Below are 19091 nucleotides of genomic sequence, written 5' to 3'. Positions count from 1 at the left end.
ACAAAATACATATAAAGGCAAAAAGATTCTATTAATGTGGAAATAAGAGTTTACATATGACTAAAGTAATATGTTTTAATCTTTACATTCCAATAAACATTACAAATTTGTACATTCAAATGTAGGTTTCTGCATTGTGGATTATTTATAAAAGGGTAAGCCTTTGGAATACTATTAAACTTGACCAAAATAAATAAGAACTATTTATTCTATGTTTGTTTATTTATATGTCATCTATAAGGCTAAGGGCCACACCCATTTTGTTCATCATATATTCTGCATATGGTGTCTGGGGTAAGATATACATATTTGTTGAATGACTTTTTTTTGGGCGGGGGGGGGATGGAGCGTCTCTCTGTCACCCAGGCTGGAGTGCAGTGGTGCAATCTTGGCTCATTGCAACCTCTGCCTCCCAGGTTCAAGTGATTCTCTTGCCTCAGCCTCCCAAGTATTGGAATTATAGGCGCCTGCCACACGCCCAGCTAATTTTTGTATTTTTAGTAGAGAAGGGGTTTCTCCATGTTGGCCAGGCTGGTCTCAAACTCCTGAACTCAAGTGATCCACCCACCTCAGCCTCCCAAAGCACTGGGATTCCAGGCGTGAGCCACCGTGCCCAGCCATACTTGTTGAATAATTATAAATGAGTAAACTCTTTCAATTTCAGGTGCTTAAACTCCTTAATTATTTCAATTTTGTTTGAAGTTCTATAGTAACTAATGTTAACCTTCTATATAAATAATCAGTTTCATAAGAAGATCCCCAATCTCAGGTTCAAAATTAGATAATAACTTTGGCTTTCAAGAATTTTTAAAAGCAATTTGAAAGAATCACCTACTACAGTAACAGCAATGACATCTCACAAAAAGCTGGAAGGGATAGCAATCAACCAGGTTAGTCACTTGCAAAAGTATCAGCTATAATGAGATTGCAGAGACAGGTCTTATGGTTGAGAAAGTGAATAGTTGTCTAGTGATCAATAGTAGGGGTTCTTATTTCTCTTTGACCCTTCTAAATTGATATTACTTTGCAGTCATTAACTGAGTTTCTCTGCTCACACTAAGTCTGGATCTAGCTACCTACAGGCTTTATACAGACACCATCATGTTACAAGGTGGTTCTAACAAAATACTTAATGCGTCTACTTGGTAAATACTTTTCAAATAAATCTATCAAAAATTTTACATGGCCAGGTGCAGTAGCTCACGCCTGTAATCCCAGCACTTTGGGAAGCTTAGGTAGGAGGATGGAGACCATCTTGGGAAATGTAGCGAGATCCTGTCTCTATTTTAACAATAATAATAATAATAAATAAATTTATAATACAACACAAGAAAATAAATAAGTACATTTGAGTGGCTCTCAGTTTCCATTTCCTCACTTGGGTTTATGGGAAATAAATAAATATCAAGTAAAAAGCACCTGAATCTATGAAAAAATATGAATGTTTTTAATGTAGTGATAAAAAGTAGTAAAAAAAACTAGCTTCAATTCTGCCTTCTATAAATAACAAAATTTAGATTTCAGTTGACAGCTTCTATACAGGTTTTATGCCAAAGCAATTTAGAAACAGACAAGTCAGAAACTCCTTAAAATTTTTTGATTTTATAATAGAAATGCTGACAGATGCTTCTTTTATAATAATGCCCGTAAGACTATTATATTTTATAAATGACTACATCATAATATATATGCAAATGTTGTATATTAAAATGCAACAGTTCCCAGCTTATACTTAAATCAGGACCATGAATAGTTTAGTAAAATATGTTACAAACAAAGTGTGATGTGACAAGAAAACATACTGAATTAAAATATAATACAAGCAGGGATTTATTAGAACTTGCTATTTGGATTTATTAGAACTTGCTATTTGGATTTAAACAAAAGGAAATATCAATGTAAATACTAGGAAGGGGAGTCAAGACGTACAAACTAAGTGTGGCCTAAAAATAATTTATTTCTAATGTGCCTAGCATATACCATAATTGCTTATGAAACCATATCCATCATGAGATGATCATACTTCTACACTAAGACCAAAATATAAATTTTAAAATATACATAACTTTAAAAAAATCCTTGGGTCTCCTGCTTCTAGAATCTTTGATCACCTGCTCAGCTTTCTGCTGCTGCTGTCCTTTTCTGCTATTATACCTTATGATGTCTTTGTCTTTGACAGTTACAAACCACTAATTCCACCAACCCCTCCTTTTGAACTCTCCACATCTGTATTTCAACATATAATGGTTGTCAAGGTAATTTGGGGCTGAAAAAACAATATAAGAGAAATATGGTAAGCCTTCATTACTGAGGACCTAAAGCTAAATAATCAACTTGAATTCATCATATTTCAAAACAAATTAGAAATACATAAGAGCATTCTACAATTTCTTCATTATAAAGCTACAGGCATGCCTCAACACACAGCTCATACTAGTGCACAGTTCATCTTAAAATAAATAATTTACAATGAGCTTTCCTTAAATGACACTATTTTCTTTAATTTTATCTAATGAAAATATTGGATTCATCTATTAGCATGGGTGTGTTCTGGTGGGTTATTCGCTAACTCAACAAGAGGTGATTTGCCCCTAAAGGAACATTTGGTGACGTCTGAAGATATTTTTTATTGCTATGACTGGTAAGTGGGGGTGGGGGTTGCTACTGATATCTGTTGAGTATTTAGCAGCCAGAGATGCTGCTAAAATCCTACAATGTACAGGACAGCCCCTTCAAGACAAAGCATCATCAGCTCAAAACATTGATAGTGCCACTGTTGAGAAGCCCTGCACTGATGCCTTTGACTTCCTAGAAAGCAATTCACAATAGTTTCCCTTATTTTTAACCCAGTATAAACACTCAAGTCATCAATCAAAAATCAGAACTGAACTTTAGGCAAAGAGAAGGAATGAAGTATCCAGATGACCTGTGAGAATAATTAACTCATTCATTCATTTAGTCAACAAGTGTATCAAGCATGGTGCTCTCTAGACATTGAGGATACTGTGGTCCCCCAGACAGACAAGATGTCTGCTTTCATATAGCTTATATTTTAGTGAATCTCAGGTTGAAGAAATCTGCAAACTAAACAAAAAACCCTGAATGCCTGACACATTCCAGAAAAATGATATAGCAACATGCAAACAGTTCCACTGATAGAGCATTCATTCTATTTTTGAAATATATTTATTTTTATGAGCCAAAATAACCTTCCCAGTAGTTTTCACCCTTGGATCAGATTTCCGCTCTCTTGGGTCATAAAAAACAAATCCCTGTTTCACATGACAGCCCTTTATACTTTAAGACAGCTATATCAAATATCTCTGAACTTTGTCTCCTAAAGGCTAAAATAATTCTATCGGTGCTTTGGACAGATCTTTATAAGACATAATCCTTAAGACTGGAAGGAAAGGAGTACAAATACCAGGTTCTATATGACTTTAGGCCATTAATTAGTAATTGCTACATAAATTTTCTTGAACTGTCCTTCTCAAACTTGCAATATTTATTTTTATGAGAAAGGCTGTAACATTTACCAACTCCTATGTACAAAGCAATGTTTGACACTTCTAGATAAAATACATCTTTAATTCAAAAATCTGAAATCGGACCAGGCACGGTGGCTCATGCCTGTAATCCCAGGACTTTGGGAGGCTGAGGCAGACAGATCATTTGAGGTCAGGAGTTCGAGACCATCCTGGCCAACATGATGAAACCCCATCACTACTAAAAATACAAAAATTATCTGGGCGTGGTGGTGGGCGCCTGTAATCCCAGCTACTTGGGAGGCTGAGGCAGGAAAATCGTTTAAACCTGGGAGGTGGAGATTGTAGTGAGCCAAGATTGCACCACTCCACTCCAGCCTGGGCAACAGAGTGAGACTCAAGTCAAAAAAAAAAAAAAAAAAAAAAAGCTGAAATCTAAAATGTTCCAAAATCTGAAATTTTTTGAGCAGTGACATGACCCCACAAGTGGAAAATTCCACATCTGACTTCATGTGATGGGTTGCAGTCAATGCAGTCAAAGATTTGTTTCATGCACCAAATTATTTCAAATGTATAAAATTGCCTTCAGGCTATGTGTATAAAGTGTATATGAAACATAAGTAAATTTCATATTTAGACTTGGATCCCATCCTCAAGGTATCTCATTATGTATATGAAAGTATTCCAAAATCCAAAAAAAATCTGATATCCAAAACACTTCTGGTACGCAGCATTTTGGATAAAAGATACTCAGCCTGTATCTCATTTAGTTATCACAACAATCCCATGAAGTAATGGATAGCAATTAACAAAACAAACTGGATTTGTAGCACTGAACAAGCCTGTTGATCTCTCTGTCTCTGTGTTTTAACCAAAAAATGGAGACAATAATACAACCTATCTCACAGGGTTGTTTGAGTACTCTTAATTGGTCTACCTACTTTCATTCTTCTCCTAACCTCTACCTTTCAATCCCACTCAGTTCAATTCTCTACACAAGCCACCAAAGTAATCCTTTTAAAACAACCAAATCATGTCCCTTCTACTACCCTAAACTTCCAATTGCTTTTATCATATTTGGAATAAAGTTCAAAATCTTTACTATAAGATACTAGATGACATAACCCCTGGCTTCCTTGCTCACTTGACACTTGTGCACTTGTTCCCTTCATTTTGTATGTTCTTCCTCCAAATACCTGGATGGCTCACTCCCTTTCCTTCCATTCAAGTCTCTGCTTAAATGTCACCTTCTCAGATAAGCCTTCCCTGATCATTCTCAATTGTCTTATCTTGCCTTTTTTTCCAAAGCATGGATCATTAATCAACGTTATACTATATGGTTTTCATTTATCTGTTTGTTTCTGTCTCTACCACCAAAATGTATGATCCACAAGACAAAGGTCTTTGTTTCATCACTGTATCTCCAGCCCTAGCATAGTAACTAACACATTATAGGTGTTCAATAAATTGTCAATTAGTGAGCAAAATGAAATAATTCAAGTAAAAAGCAGAGCAAAATTCTTGGCAAACAGAACACATTCAAACAATGCTAGCTATTATAACTACCAATAGCTGTGTCTCTTATTTTTCAAAAATTCATTAAACAAACCATTACTGAATACTACCTCCATGCTGGGCACTGTACAGTGGAACTTTATAATACTGATGCTAGGTTTTAGGACATTTTTAAAAACCTGCTAAAGAGCCAGTGGCATGAGATTATAATTATAATCAATAAAATGCCTTCAAAAGGCTTTGAGAATTCCACTCCTCATAGAACTTATGGTTTTTCCTTTAAAGTGATTTTATTAGATCTCATTAGCCCAACCAAGCACAGTACCAGGCCTTAGCAGTTGATCACAAAATGTTAACAGTGAGGCATTATAATTTCCTTCTTCAAATTTTTTTCAGGCTGTTGGTTTCTCTTAAATCCAAAAGCCAAGACATACACTAGCCATGAACAATTGAAGAATATCACTAAAGATACCAAGTGGCATTAAATGTATTAAACAATTCAAATAAGGTTATATAGAGCTCAAAATAATAAAAGCCATTTGTGAGAAACCCCTAGACAACCTCATATTGAATGGGCAAAAGCTGGAAGCATTCCCCTTGAAAACTGGCACAAGGATGCCCTCTCTCACCACTCCTATTCAACTTAGTATTGGAAGTCCTGACCAGAGCAATCAGGAATGAGAAAGAAACAAAGGGCATCCCAATGGAACAAGAGGTAGTCAAACTATCTCTGTTTGCAGACCACATGATTCTACATCTAGAAAACCCTATAGTCTCGGTCTAAAAGTTCTTACGCTGATAAACAACTTCAGCAACATTTCAGGATACAAAACCAATGTACAGAAATTGCTAGCATTCCTATACACCAACAACAGTCAAACCGAGAGCCAAATCAGGAACACAATCTCATTCATAACTGACACAAAAAGAATAAAGCCTACAAGTATAGCAAACCAGGGAGGTGAAATATCTCTACAATGAAAACTACAAAACACTGCTCAAAGAAATCAGAGATGACACAAACAAATGGAAATACATTCCATGCTTATGGATGGATAGGAAGAATCAAAATCATTTAAATGGTCATACTGCTCAAAGCAATTTACAGATTCAATGGCAGTCTTATCAAACTACCAATTACATTCTTCACAGAACTAGAAAAAACTATTTTAAAATTCATGTGGAACCAAACAAGAACCTGAATAGCCAAGGCAATCCTAAGCAAAAAGAACAAATCCAGAGGCTTCATGCTACCTGACTTCATACTATTCTATAGGGCTACAGTAACCAAAACAACATGGTACTGGTACAAAAACAGGTGCATAGACCAATGGAACAGAATAAATAACCCAGAAATAAGGCCACACACCAACAACCATCTGGTCTTTGACAAGCTGACAAAAACAAGCAATGAGGAAAAGACTCCCTATTCAATAAACAGTGCGGGGATAACTGGCTGGCCATATGCAGAAGATTCACACTGGACCCCTTCCTTACACCATATACAAAAATCAGTTCAAGATGGATTAAAGAATTAAATGCAATACCAAAAGCTACAAAAATCCTGGAAGACAACCTAGGCAATACCATTCTGGATACAGGAACAAGCAAAGATTTCATGACAAAGACACCAACAGCAATTGCAACAAAAGCAAAAATTGACAAATGGATGTAATTAAACTTAAAAGCTTCTGCACAGCAAAAAACAAAAAAAAACTATCTTCAGAGTAAACAGTCAACCTACAGAATGAGAGAAAATATTCACAAACTCTGCATGTGACAAAGATCTAATTCCAGCATCTATAAGGAACTTAAACGAATTTATAAGAAAAAAAACAACCCCATTAAAAGGTGGGCAAAGGACATGAACAGACACTTTTTCAAAAGAAGACATATGTGCAGCCAACAAACATATGAAAACAAGCTCAGCATCACTGATCGTTAGAGAAATGCAAATCAAAACCACAATGAGATACCATCTCACACCAATCAGAATGGCATAAAAATGTCAAAAAATAACAGATACTGGCGAAGTAGCAGAGAAAAGGGAACACTTATACATTGTTGATGGGAGTGTAAATTTGCTCAACCATTGTGGAAAGCAGTGTGGCCATTCCTCAAAGAACTAAACACAGAAGCACCATTTGACCCAGCAATCCCATTACTGGGTATATACCCAAAGTAATATCAATCTTTCTACCATAAAGACACATGCACACATGTGTTCATTACAATACTATTCACAATAGCAAAGACATGGAATCAACCTAAATGCGCATCAATGACAGGTTGAATAAAGAAAATGTGGTACATGGCCGGGCGTGGTGGCTTATGCCTGTAATCCCAGCACTTTGGGAGGCCAAGGTGGGTGTATCACAAGGTCAGGAGATTGAGACCATCCTGGCAAACTCAGTGAAAACCCGTCTCTACTAAAAAACAAAAAACAAAAAACAAAAATATTAGCTGGGCATGGTGGCAGGCACCTGTAGTCCCAGCTACTCGGGAGGCTGAGGCAGAAGAATGGCGTGAACCCAGGAGGCGGAGCTTGCAGTGAGCCAAGATTGTGCCACTGCACTCCAGCCTGGGCGACAGAACAAGACTCTGTCTCAAAAGAAAAAAAAAGAAAATGTGGTACATATACACCATGGAATACTATGCATCCATAAAAAAGAATGAGGTCATGTATTTTGCAGGAACATGGATGGAGCTAGAGGCCATTATCCTTAGCAAACTAACACAAGAACAGAAAACCAAATACCACATTTTCTCACTTATAAGTGAGGGAGCTAAGAGATGAGAACACATGAATACAAAGAGGGGAACAACAGACACTGGGGTCTACTTAAAGGTGGAGAATGGGGGGAGGGAGAGAAAAAAAACTGTTGGGTACTGGGCTTAGTATCTGTGTGACAAAATAATCTGTACAACAAACCCCCGGGACATGAGTTCACCTATATAACAAACCTGCACATGTACCACAGAACCTAAAATAAAAGTTTAAAAAAAAAAAAAAGTTACTAGAGATGCACCTGAGGTGTAATAGAGTCCCTTCCCAGCTATATGTGACCTTATGAAAGCTACTTAGCTTTTCTATGCTTCTGTTTCCTCATCTGAAAAACAGAAAAAAAAATTACCCTACATAATAAAATTATTATGAAAATGAAATAAAAGCAGTGAAAATTTCAGCCATATACTAAGCCAGCTCAACGTTTGTTCTCTCCATTCATGGAATATAAACTCTGGCAATAGCATGGAATCTACTGGAAATGCTTTATACTTTTGTGAAATGTCTAAAATATCTGGCACACACTCAGTAAATGTTGGCCTTATGTTAAATTCTATAAGGCAAACATACTTAATTCCCCAGTATTTAGATATTTAGATATCTAATATTTAGATAGTAAAATCATCAGAGAAACAGGGCAATTTGCCTAAGACTTTGTACTAATGAAGTAAAACTAATAGTTACACACTTTACAAAAGGGGATTAGCATTACTTTAGAATTGAAAGCCTCCGAACATTGCCATTATCCCATACGACTCCCCAAAATTTGAGTCACTTTTTAATTATTTGTTCATCAGCCAACAAACACATCTTGAAATAGAACTACATGCCACATACTATTCTAGGTGCTAGTGATAAAAAGAAAAAGGCTTGGTGTCCCTCACTTACTATGAAGGAATTCAAGGGCTCTTTAAATGGTTCATTGTAAGGGTTATGGAAACTTTACGGAGGAAACTAATTATTTGATAAAAGACTTTATAGCAGTGCTGTCCAATAGAAGTTTCTGCAGTGATAAAAATTTTCTTTAATCTGTACTGTCCAACACAATAGCCACTAGCCACATGTGACTACTGAGCATGTGAAATATACTTACGACTGATGAACTGAATTTTTTTACTTTATTTTACTTTAATTTAAAAGCCACATATAGCTAGTAGTTACTGTATTGGACAGCACAGCTTTAAAGGATAGGTAATATTTGAGCTGAAGCATTGAAGAAGAAAGTAAGAAGCCAATGAGGTGAGAGGTAGTATGTTCTAAGCAATGGAAAAGAAACAAAGTACACAAAGGACTCTGAGAACACCTCAGTGTTTTCAGGGAAGGCTACCTATGTGGAATGTGGAAAGAGGAGAATAATGAGACTAAAAGGGACAGACAGGACCAAAATATGAATGTCCTTGAAAACCAGGCAAACGCTTTATGCCACAGACAATGAAAAAATACCAAAGACTTTAAAACCAGAGGATATATGACTATATCCATGTTTTAGAAAGATAATTTTTAACCATAAGATGAGTAATACATTGAAAGAAGAGTCCAGAGGTAGGAAGACCAGCTATGCACGTTATTATTGCAGTACTCCAAGTTAGATGACGAAGACTTGAACTACTGCAATTATAGCGAGAATGGAGATGAACAAATTTAAGAGTGATTTCAAAGATAAAATTAGTGGGACTTACAGAATTATGAGAAGTGGGCGATGAGAATAAATCAAAGTAAAAGTAATAAGGTACGAGCCTGGAAAATCATATAATCTAGGCACTTTCCACATTGGCTAAAGGGATTAAAGAAAGTTTATAGGCTCCTGCTCAATGTTGTATGTAAGTAAACAATCTAAATATCCAACAAGCTCTTAAGAGTTAAATAAATTATAAAATCAGTCAAGATGGCATACTATATCATTATTTAAATCATTTTTAAAAGAATATTAATAGCAGGGTACAATGTTCATGACATGGCATAATGAAGTAAGTTGGCTAAAAAGCAGCATGTATAGCATTATCATGATCTCATTGTATGCACTGGTAGATATTTTTAATTGAAAGAATATGCCAAAAAATTAATAGTGGCTTACTTTGATCGTGGGGTAATGGGCCATTATAATTTCTTTCTTGAATATTTTTTTCTTATTGTCTAATTATACCACAAGTATAAGACTTTTTTATTTACAAAAATAAACTTTTGTTTTAATGCTATGCACCTAAAAGCACTGGGGCCTATGGTGAATCTACTGATGCCTGCAACTGTCTCACAAACTGTGGGAAGTGACAGGACCAGACTCCAAGTCTAGCGCAGTTCTTTATGGGAGACTAAATTCACAGCAAATTAAATAAGGTAGTTTTTTTTTCCTTTAGGAATGTCTGACTGAATTATAAAGTATAAAATGGATTATTTCCCATTTAATTTATTTATAATGTCTTAACCTGTATGACTTATGTCTATATACTTGCAATTATAAGTGAGAGTTCAGTATAAACCTATACAGATTGTCCCACACATACAATGGCTCAACTTATGATTTTTTGGCTTTACGATGGTATGAAAGCAATACATATTCAGTAGAAATTATACTTCAAATTTTGAATCTTTATCTTTTCCTGGACTGGTGACATGCAGGCAGTATGACACTCTCTGGCAATGCAGGGCGGCAGCAACAAGTCAGTTCGCAGCTATTCAGTCATGAGGGTAAACAACACATATTCTTTAGTGTACTGTGTTGCCAGCACTTTTTGGATATGATTTTGCCCAAATGTAGGCTAATGTATGTGTTCAGACCACGTTTAATGCGGGCCAGGCTAAGCTGTGATTTTTAGTAGGTTAGGTGTATTAAATGCATTTTTGACTTACGATATTTTCAACTTAACGATGGGTTAATCGAGACATAACTTCATCATAAATTGAGATGCATTTCTATTTTATTCTGTGTAGTCATGCAAAAAAGAGATTTATTCTGTTCATACTCAATTTCAATTACTCAGGTTCATTTGATATAGAGCAGACACTACGTGCTGAAGAAGCAGCTCAGCAAACACTAATGTTTTTTATACGTACATGCCAGTCCCTTTTTGCACTTAACAAAACCTGGCTTTCCAAGTTCTAAATTTAGATTTATGAAGAAATCCTGACCTAGTAAAGATAAGCCTGACACAAAGGTATATGACTGTGGCAACTCCTCATACATCCTGGATCTGAATAAAATACAAATTATATAAGTAATGTAATAACTCCCCTCACTAAATATAAAATTAATAGAATTTTTTACTACAATTTTAATCACTTTGCTGTAAGATAGGCTGTACTTGTCTTAAGAAACCACACGTATATTAAAAATATAATCTTACACCAACATTTCTGGCCATATGACAGAATCTTATTCTGATCATTTTCCAGAAGGCAAAAAATAAAGGCCTGAGATTAAAAGCATTTTTCCATTTAGATGTTTAGAAACTTGGGTTTGATTTTCTTAACTAAAATTAGTTATATATTTTATTTCTATCTTTGCTATTAAAGCACACTGGCAGAAAGACAGTCTTTTCCCTGGGACACTTGTAAACAGCCCCAAGTCTAAGTAGCAGCAATTGTTCATTCAATAAATGTAACAAAATTGACAGAGGTCAAACGGTGAGATAGCAGCAGATCTGGGACTAGGGCCGGATCTCCTGGCTTGAAATCTAATGTTCTTCTCTGACAAGATTATAGTTCTTAAAATATGTTTTCCGTGAAAGATAAAAAAAGAGAATATATTTTAGGATACCAGTTAGTGACTCTTGGAAAGCATCTTCTAGCTCTCAAACCCATAAATTGCCTTAGATGTTTTGGCTAACTACCACATACTACACAGTGGGTAAGAGTCACCAAAATAATCACTCCACAAACAAAAAGAATTTTGAATTCTGCAACAGCAATTAGCCACTAGTATCTTACTATGTTTCTGTGATCTGATGTCCATTTCCATGGAAACAGAAAAAAAAGTGAGAGGCAGCCAAGAGAAGAGATGTCAGAACTTGTCAGGTTCAGTAGTCGGGGCCGAAAGCTGAAAATACCTTTTTTTTTTTTTAAACAAACACCATCAGCTGACTTCTGACACAAAATCGATTCTTGAGTTAGGCAATGTCAGCTTGCCTGGAGAAGCATAAAGCTAAGGAACAGGCTTGGGGTTGTTTTGGTAGTGGTGTTTCTTTTTAAGGCTTAGATTAAGAGTGAAGGAGCCACAAATTAAAAGCAAGCTTCCAAATTCTAAATTTCTAAAACACAGGAATGCAATAAAAACTGTCTGAAATGTCACAAAGTGAAGAGAAGAATTTCTTGCTATGATAGGGGAAAATGTGGGTCTACCACAGAGCACTGTCTGGAATGAATAGCGACCAGGTAGAGGTAGGGAAAAGAAGGCACAGGAAGCAGCATGTATAAAGGCCCTGAGACAAGAGAATGTGTGGCCCTTTCAACATGCTGCAGAACACAAGAGCACTTAATATGAAGTGAGAGGTTACCACACAAGGCTTTCCCAAAGGAGTAACATCTAAGCTAAGACATGAAGGATAAGATGGAGTTAGTTAAGAACAGGGTATTCCAGCAAGACAGGAAAGCAGGAGGGAAGGCCCAGAAGCAAGAGACAGCAAAGTGAATTCAGGAATATCAAACTGCTTAAGACAGCTGGAACAGAGAGTAGAAGTGGGAAAATGTGCCCTGATTAGATAAAGAAGGACCTTTTTCCTAGGTTAGATTTTAAACTTTTGTCCAAAAAACAAGGTGCCACAAAAGGGTATAAATCAGGAAAGTAACTTGATGAGATCTGAATTTTAGTAAGATTAGTCAGAATATCTCAGATTATATAGGAATATAGGTATAGAGTCTGTTACAGCTTTCCCAAAAAAACAGAAAAGGGTGGACATTGTAGGGAAGGATAGCAGCAGAGATGGGAGAAATGAACACCATAAGTACAAGCAGTGGGAAAGAAAGAAGGATGAGTCAAGGGTGACACTCAGGATTTTAGCCTGAGCAGCTAGGTGGTTGGTAGTGTCAATCATTAAGTCTCTGTCACAAGAAAAGAAGGAAGACTTTCAGGTAGATGAGTGATGAATTCTAATCTGGACTTTGGGACTTTGAGATATCCATAGGACAGTCAAGCAGAGCTTTCCATTAGGCATTGCCCAGAATGAGCACAAAATCAGAAAAGGTTCCTAGAGATGAATTGCAGAGGTTTTAGACTCTGTTCAAATGTTGACTGCACCATTTACTAATTACAGTTATGTGCACAGAAGGATATTTTGGTCAATAATGGGCCACATAGGCAATGGTCCCTTAAGATTATAATGCAGCTGCTGAAAAATTCCTATTGCCTAGTGACATCATAGCTGTTGTAAAGTCATAACTGTCTTAACATCATAGCACATCAAATTACTCATAAGTGTGGTTATGCTGGTATAAACAAATCTACTGCACTGCCAGTCATATAAAAGTGTAACATATACAGTTAGGTACAGTACATAATACTGGATGATGATGATGATGATAATAAAGGATCATGTCACTGGTTTATTTACTACAGTATACTTTTTATCATTACTATAGAGTGTATTCCTTCCCTTATTAAGAAAACAAAGTTACCTGTCAAACAGACTCAGGCAGGTCCTTCAAAAGGTATTCCAGAAGAAGGCATTGTTATCATAGGAAATGACAGCTTCATGCATGTTACTGTCCCTGAAGACCTTTCAGTGGGACAAGATGTGGAGGTGGAAGACAATAATCCTGACCCATGTAGGCCTAGCCTAATATGAGTGTCTGTGTCTAAGTTTTTGACCAAAAAAAAATTTTTAAGTAAAAGAAAAAAAAAATTTTAACAGAAAAAAAAAGCTTACAGAAAAAAGGATGTAAAGAAAGAAAATATTTCCGTACAGACGTATAATGTGTTTGTGGTATAAATATTATGAGTCAAAACGTTTTTTGCAACTTAAAAAGTTTATGAAGTAATAAAGTTACAGTAAGCTAAGGCAGATTTATAATTGAGAGAAAGAAAATTTTTTAATTTAGTGTAGCCTAAGTGTACAATGTTTATAAAGTCTACAGTAGTGTACAGCAATGTCACAATGTTTATAGTCTACGGTAGTGTACAGCAATGTTCTAGGCAATCACATTCACTCACCACTCACTTACTGACTCACCCACAGCAACTTTCAGTCCTGCAAGCTCCATGCATGGTAAGTGCCCTACACAGGGGCAGCATTTTTCATATTTTACACTGTATTTTTATTGTACCTTTCCTATGTTTAGGTATGTTCAGATACACAAATATTTACCATTGTGTTACAATTCCCTATAGTATTCAGTACAATAACATGCTGTTCAATTTTGTAGCCTAGGAGCAATAGGCTATGCCATATAGAGCCTGGGTGTGTGGTAGGCTATACTATCTAGGTTTGTGGAAGTACACTCTATGATGTTCGCACAATGACAAAATTGCCTATGGACAAATTTCTCAGAAAATATCCATGTTGTTAAGCAAAACATGACTGTACATGACCTTAGCTTATTCAGTTTCTAAGCCTATAAAAGTGGAATAATTATACCCATGTTAAGGACTGATATTTAAGAAATGAGCAGAGAAAAGGGAAACTATAAAGCAGAATGAGAAAGAGAGGATAAAAGGTAGATGCCACAAGAGAATGTAGTATTAGGGAAACTTTACGATCAGTAGATCAAATAGTATAAAGAGATCATTTAAAATAAGAATTGAAAAGTATATACAGGAATTTTTAAAGGCATCTCTGATGACCCAACCCTGACTAAAGCATGGTAGAGCTGAATATAAACAGAAGTAGATGGTAGATGAGGGAGTGAGAGACTGATTTAGTAAATTCTTTCGAAGAGTTTGGCTTAAGTGAGAAGAAAGTTTAGGCTGGTGTTTAGTGGAAGTCATAGAGTCAAGGCAGTGTTACTTATTTCTCGTTTGTTGTTTTTTAAAACTGGGAAAAACTTATACATCATAACTTAAGATGACTGCAGCTGCAAGTAACAGAAAACCTAACAATGCTTAAACTATTAGGGCATTTATTATTTACTTTTTTAAAAAGTCTGAAAGTAGACAACTCTGGGACTTTTTATTTGTGGTATGGTGTGGATGTTTCTCCCCTCCAAATCTCATGCTGAAATGTGATTCCCAATGTTGGAAGTGAGGCCTGATGGGAAGTGAATGGATCACGCCAGCAGTTCCCTCATGAATGGCTCAGCACCATCCTCTTGGTGATAAGTGAGTTCTCGCTCGGTTAGTTCATGCAAGATCTGGTTGTTTAGAAGAATCTGGGGTTTCCCGCCTGTCTTTCTTCCTTCTGCTGTCACCATGTGCTGCGCCTGCTCCCCACCTTTGCCTTCCGCCACGATTGTAAGCTTCCTAAGGCCCTCACCAGAAGCAGATGCTGGCACCATGCTTCTTTGTATGCCCTGCAGAACCATCAGCCAGTTAAACCTCTTTGCTTAAGAAATTACCCAGTTTCAGGTATTCCTTCACAGAGATGCAAAAAGACTAAGTTGTTGTTTTTTTTTCAGTCTCAGAGATATCATCAAAGACCAAGGCTTTGGTCTTTCTATCTTCTTGTTCTGCCACAAAATGGCTACCACTGCCAAGTTTATCATGTCTTTATATTCCCTACAAAGAAAGAGGAAGAACAAAACCTGCCTTTCTATTAGGAAGCAAAACATCTTACATAGAGGCTATCTCCACAGACTGTTCCTTGTGTCTCATTGGTTAGAACTGGTTCACATGGCCACACTCAGCTCTAAGAGCAACTAGATTATCTTTTGACTTTCTAGACCTACTTTTAAGCAGTAAAGAGACAGGGGCTGGGAATAGTTTCCACATAGCCAATCAGTACTGTCTTCTACATGCATGTTTAAATGCTGATGGAAAAGAGTTAGTAAAGACTAAGAACCAGATACAGAAGGGAAGAGGGCAAGAATGAATTCAGATACAGATACATTTTTAAGGAGGCTGGCTGGTAATTGAGAAAGTTTGCACCATATAAATTTAATTTTCTTTGTGAAACAGAAAATGGAATCATGCATTAAAAGTAAAGGGAGAGGTAGAAGGACAGAGGTCTTCAAAATAACAAAGATTTTAAATAGTTCCTATGGAGAATAAAAGAGAGGGCTGCCTAGAATAACAGGTTTCTAAGCAAGAGAGAAAAAAAATAGAAGAAAAATTTCCTACGGGTTGTTGAGCAAGGCTAGAAATCATTAATTCATAGTGCCATCCACATGCCACTTAAAAGGACATCTCTAGCAGCACCCAGCAGCCCAAGAGTAAGAATAGAGAAAGTCGAATGCTGAATCCATTCTAAACTGGAGTTTATGGGTTTAGAGTAAAAGGAATGTACCAATGGGTTTGTGGCACAATTGAAAGGGAAAGATACGAAGGAGCTGAAATTATCAGCAAGCCAGTGACATAATGTGCCATATATAAACATGTTAGGAAAAAAATGAAAGGTACAGAAAGAGTGAAACAGTCAAGGAATCTGACATATAACGGCCTTAATAAAAGAACTCAAAGACGAAAAACTATGGTAAGATAATTAAGATGAATACTTCAAGGGGATAAAATTCCTGGTGTGCCATGAGAGTGGAGGTCAAGGGCACTCAAGTTGAGAAAGGGAAGAAACTAAAAAGGCTAGTGAAACCAACCCAGTAGTTTTTTAAAATAAATATAGAAATTGACCCTTCTGGGCTTAAAGCTTAAAACTAACGTTTGTCTTATTTAAGTTCCTTTCTCAGGAAATGATCCTCAGCCTTCTCAAAAAGTATCAAAGAACTGAAACTCACCAGATCACCACATCCAGACAATGAGAAGGCAGACCCTTCATCCATCGGGTTGCTCCCTTACCCCTCCCTAATTCCTATGTTCCTAAGTGGTCACCTGCTTCTCATTAACCAATTCCTCTTCCTTACCCCTCCCTAGTTCCTGTTTGCCCACACATAGTTACATTTCTTCCCTGCTATAATAAACCCCCAATTTTAGTTGGTCAAGGAGATGGATTTGAGACTGATCTCCCATTGTCTCAGCTGCTGCACGTGATTAAAGCCTTCTTCCCTGGCAATACTCATTCTCTCAGTGACTGGTTTTCTGTGCAGAGAGCCACAGGACCCAGACCAAACCCCTGATGTTTTGGTAACACTGGTGAGAGGTGACAACATGCTACCAGCCCTCACTCGCTCTTGGTGCCCCCTTGGCCTCGGCATCCTCTCTGGCTGCACTCGAGGAGAGCTTCAGCCCGCCGCTGTGCTGTGGGGGCCCCTCTCTGGGGCTGGCTGAGGCCGGAGCTGGCTCCCTCTGCTCACAGGGAGGTGTGAAGGGAGAGGCATGGGTGGGAGCCAGGGCTGCATGCCTCACTCACAGGTTGGCACAGGTTCTGGGTGGGCACGGCTCCACAGGCCCCGCACTGGGCGCAACCAGCCAGTGCCTGCTGGGCTTGATCGGGGGACGAACTCCCTCTGGGCTGCCAGAATGCCGGGGCTAGGTGCTGCAAAGTCCTGCGACGAGTACCATTGGTGAAGCCATCTGGGCTTCTGGGTTGGGTGGTGACCTGGAGAACTTTTCTGTCTAGCTCAAGGTTTGTAAATGCACCAATCAGCGCTCTGTGTCTAGCTAAAAGTTTGTAAATGCACCAATCAGTGCTCTGTCAAAACGGACCAATCAGCTCTCTGTAAAATGGACCAATCAGTAGGATGTGGGTGGGGCCAGATAAGGGAATAAAAGCAGGCCACCCCAGCCAGCAGCCAGCAACCCGCTCCGGGTCCCCTTCCATGCTGTGGAAGCTTTGTTCTTTTGCTCTTCACAATAAATCTTGCTGATGCTCATTCTTTGGGTCTGCACCACCTTCACGAGCTCTAACACTCACTGCGAAGGTCTTCAGCTTCACTCCTGAAGCCAGCGAGACCACGAACCCACTGGGAGGGACGAACAACTCCGGACGGGAGGAACAAACAACTCCGGATGTGCCATCTTTATGAACTGTAACACCCACTGCGAAGGTCTTCAGCTTCACTCCTGAGGCCAGCGAAACCATGAACCCACCGGAAGGAATGAACAACTCCAGATGCACTGCCTTTAAGAGCTGTAACACTCACCGCGAAGGTCTGCAACTTCACTCCTGAGGTCAGCAAGACCAAAAACCCACCAGAAGGAAGAAACTCTGGACACATCTGAACATCTGAAGGACCAAACTCTGGACACACCATCTTTAAGAACTGTAACACTCACCATGAGGGTCTGCAGCTTCATTCTTGAAGTCAGCGAGACCAAGAACCCACCAATTCCAGACACATTTTTGCGACCATGAAGGGACTATCACCTATTGCCAAGCAGTAAGACTATCGCCTATTGCCAAGCGGTAAGACCATCACCTATCGCCGAGCAGTGAGTATCATTGGACCCCTCTTGCTTGCTATTCTGTCCTGTTTCTCCTTAGAATTCAGGGGCTAAATACCGGGCACCTGTCGGCCAGTTAAAAGCTACTAGCGCGGCAACCAGACTAAAGACACGGGTGTCAGGCTTTCTGGGAAGGGGCTCTCTAACATCCCCTGACTCTTTGGAGTTGGGAGCGTTGGTTTGCCTAGAACCAGCTTCCACTTTTCCTGTATTTCTGGGCCGATCCGAGGGTCGACAGAGAGGAAAGCCATTCAGCTCCGGGGTCCCAACAACAAGTTTATTGACCCTGTGGCCATGAGCGGAACTCTCAAAGGCATGTCGCCCAAGCGAGACTCACCCATCTAACCTATCTATCCTGACCCTTGCCTCCTGGGTCCTAATGCCTGTCAGACAAACTTCCCCTTGCCTCTCTTCTCCGAGGTTAGTCCTGCTTCTAAAAATCACTCCCTGTCTCTGGTGCTTTTCTAGTTTCTCCTATAAGAATGATTTCTAGTATAAACTCCAGGACTCTATTCCCTTCTTTAGGCACCCAGGCTCACCAATCAGAAAGACATAATTTTTCCCAAAGCCCCATTGTAGGGGGAACTATCCAGAATTTTAGGATCCCTCCTCAGACAAGCAGGCCTAACAAAAGCTATTCCTGAAGCTAGGATATGGGGAGCCTCAGAAATTGTATCCTTCCTATTCATATAAGTGAAGACAAAAGGTGTCACTCTTCCAACCCTGGAGATCCCTTCCCTCCATCAGGGTATGGCCCTCCACTTCATTTTGGGGGCATAACATCTTTATAGGACACGGGTAAGGTTCCAGTACTAACAGGAGAATGTTTAGGACTCTAATAGGTTTTCAAGAATGCATCTGTAACGGCCACTAAATCTGATTTTTCTCT

At 38.3% G+C, this 19091-nt stretch overlaps 1 protein-coding gene across 8 annotated transcripts in view; it reads right to left on the bottom strand.

Moving 5' to 3' along the window:
- NUBPL (NUBP iron-sulfur cluster assembly factor, mitochondrial) overlaps nt 1–19091 on the bottom strand; it is a 290082-nt gene that overhangs the window by 121801 nt on the left and 149190 nt on the right. The gene's annotated exons all lie outside the window — the stretch shown is intronic.

The sequence above is a fragment of the Pan paniscus genome, chromosome 15, assembly GCF_029289425.2.
Source record: "Pan paniscus chromosome 15, NHGRI_mPanPan1-v2.0_pri, whole genome shotgun sequence".
NCBI lineage: Eukaryota > Metazoa > Chordata > Mammalia > Primates > Hominidae > Pan > Pan paniscus.
The sequence above is the reverse complement of the archived record's forward strand: the minus strand, read 5'-3'. Positions and strand labels throughout refer to the sequence as shown.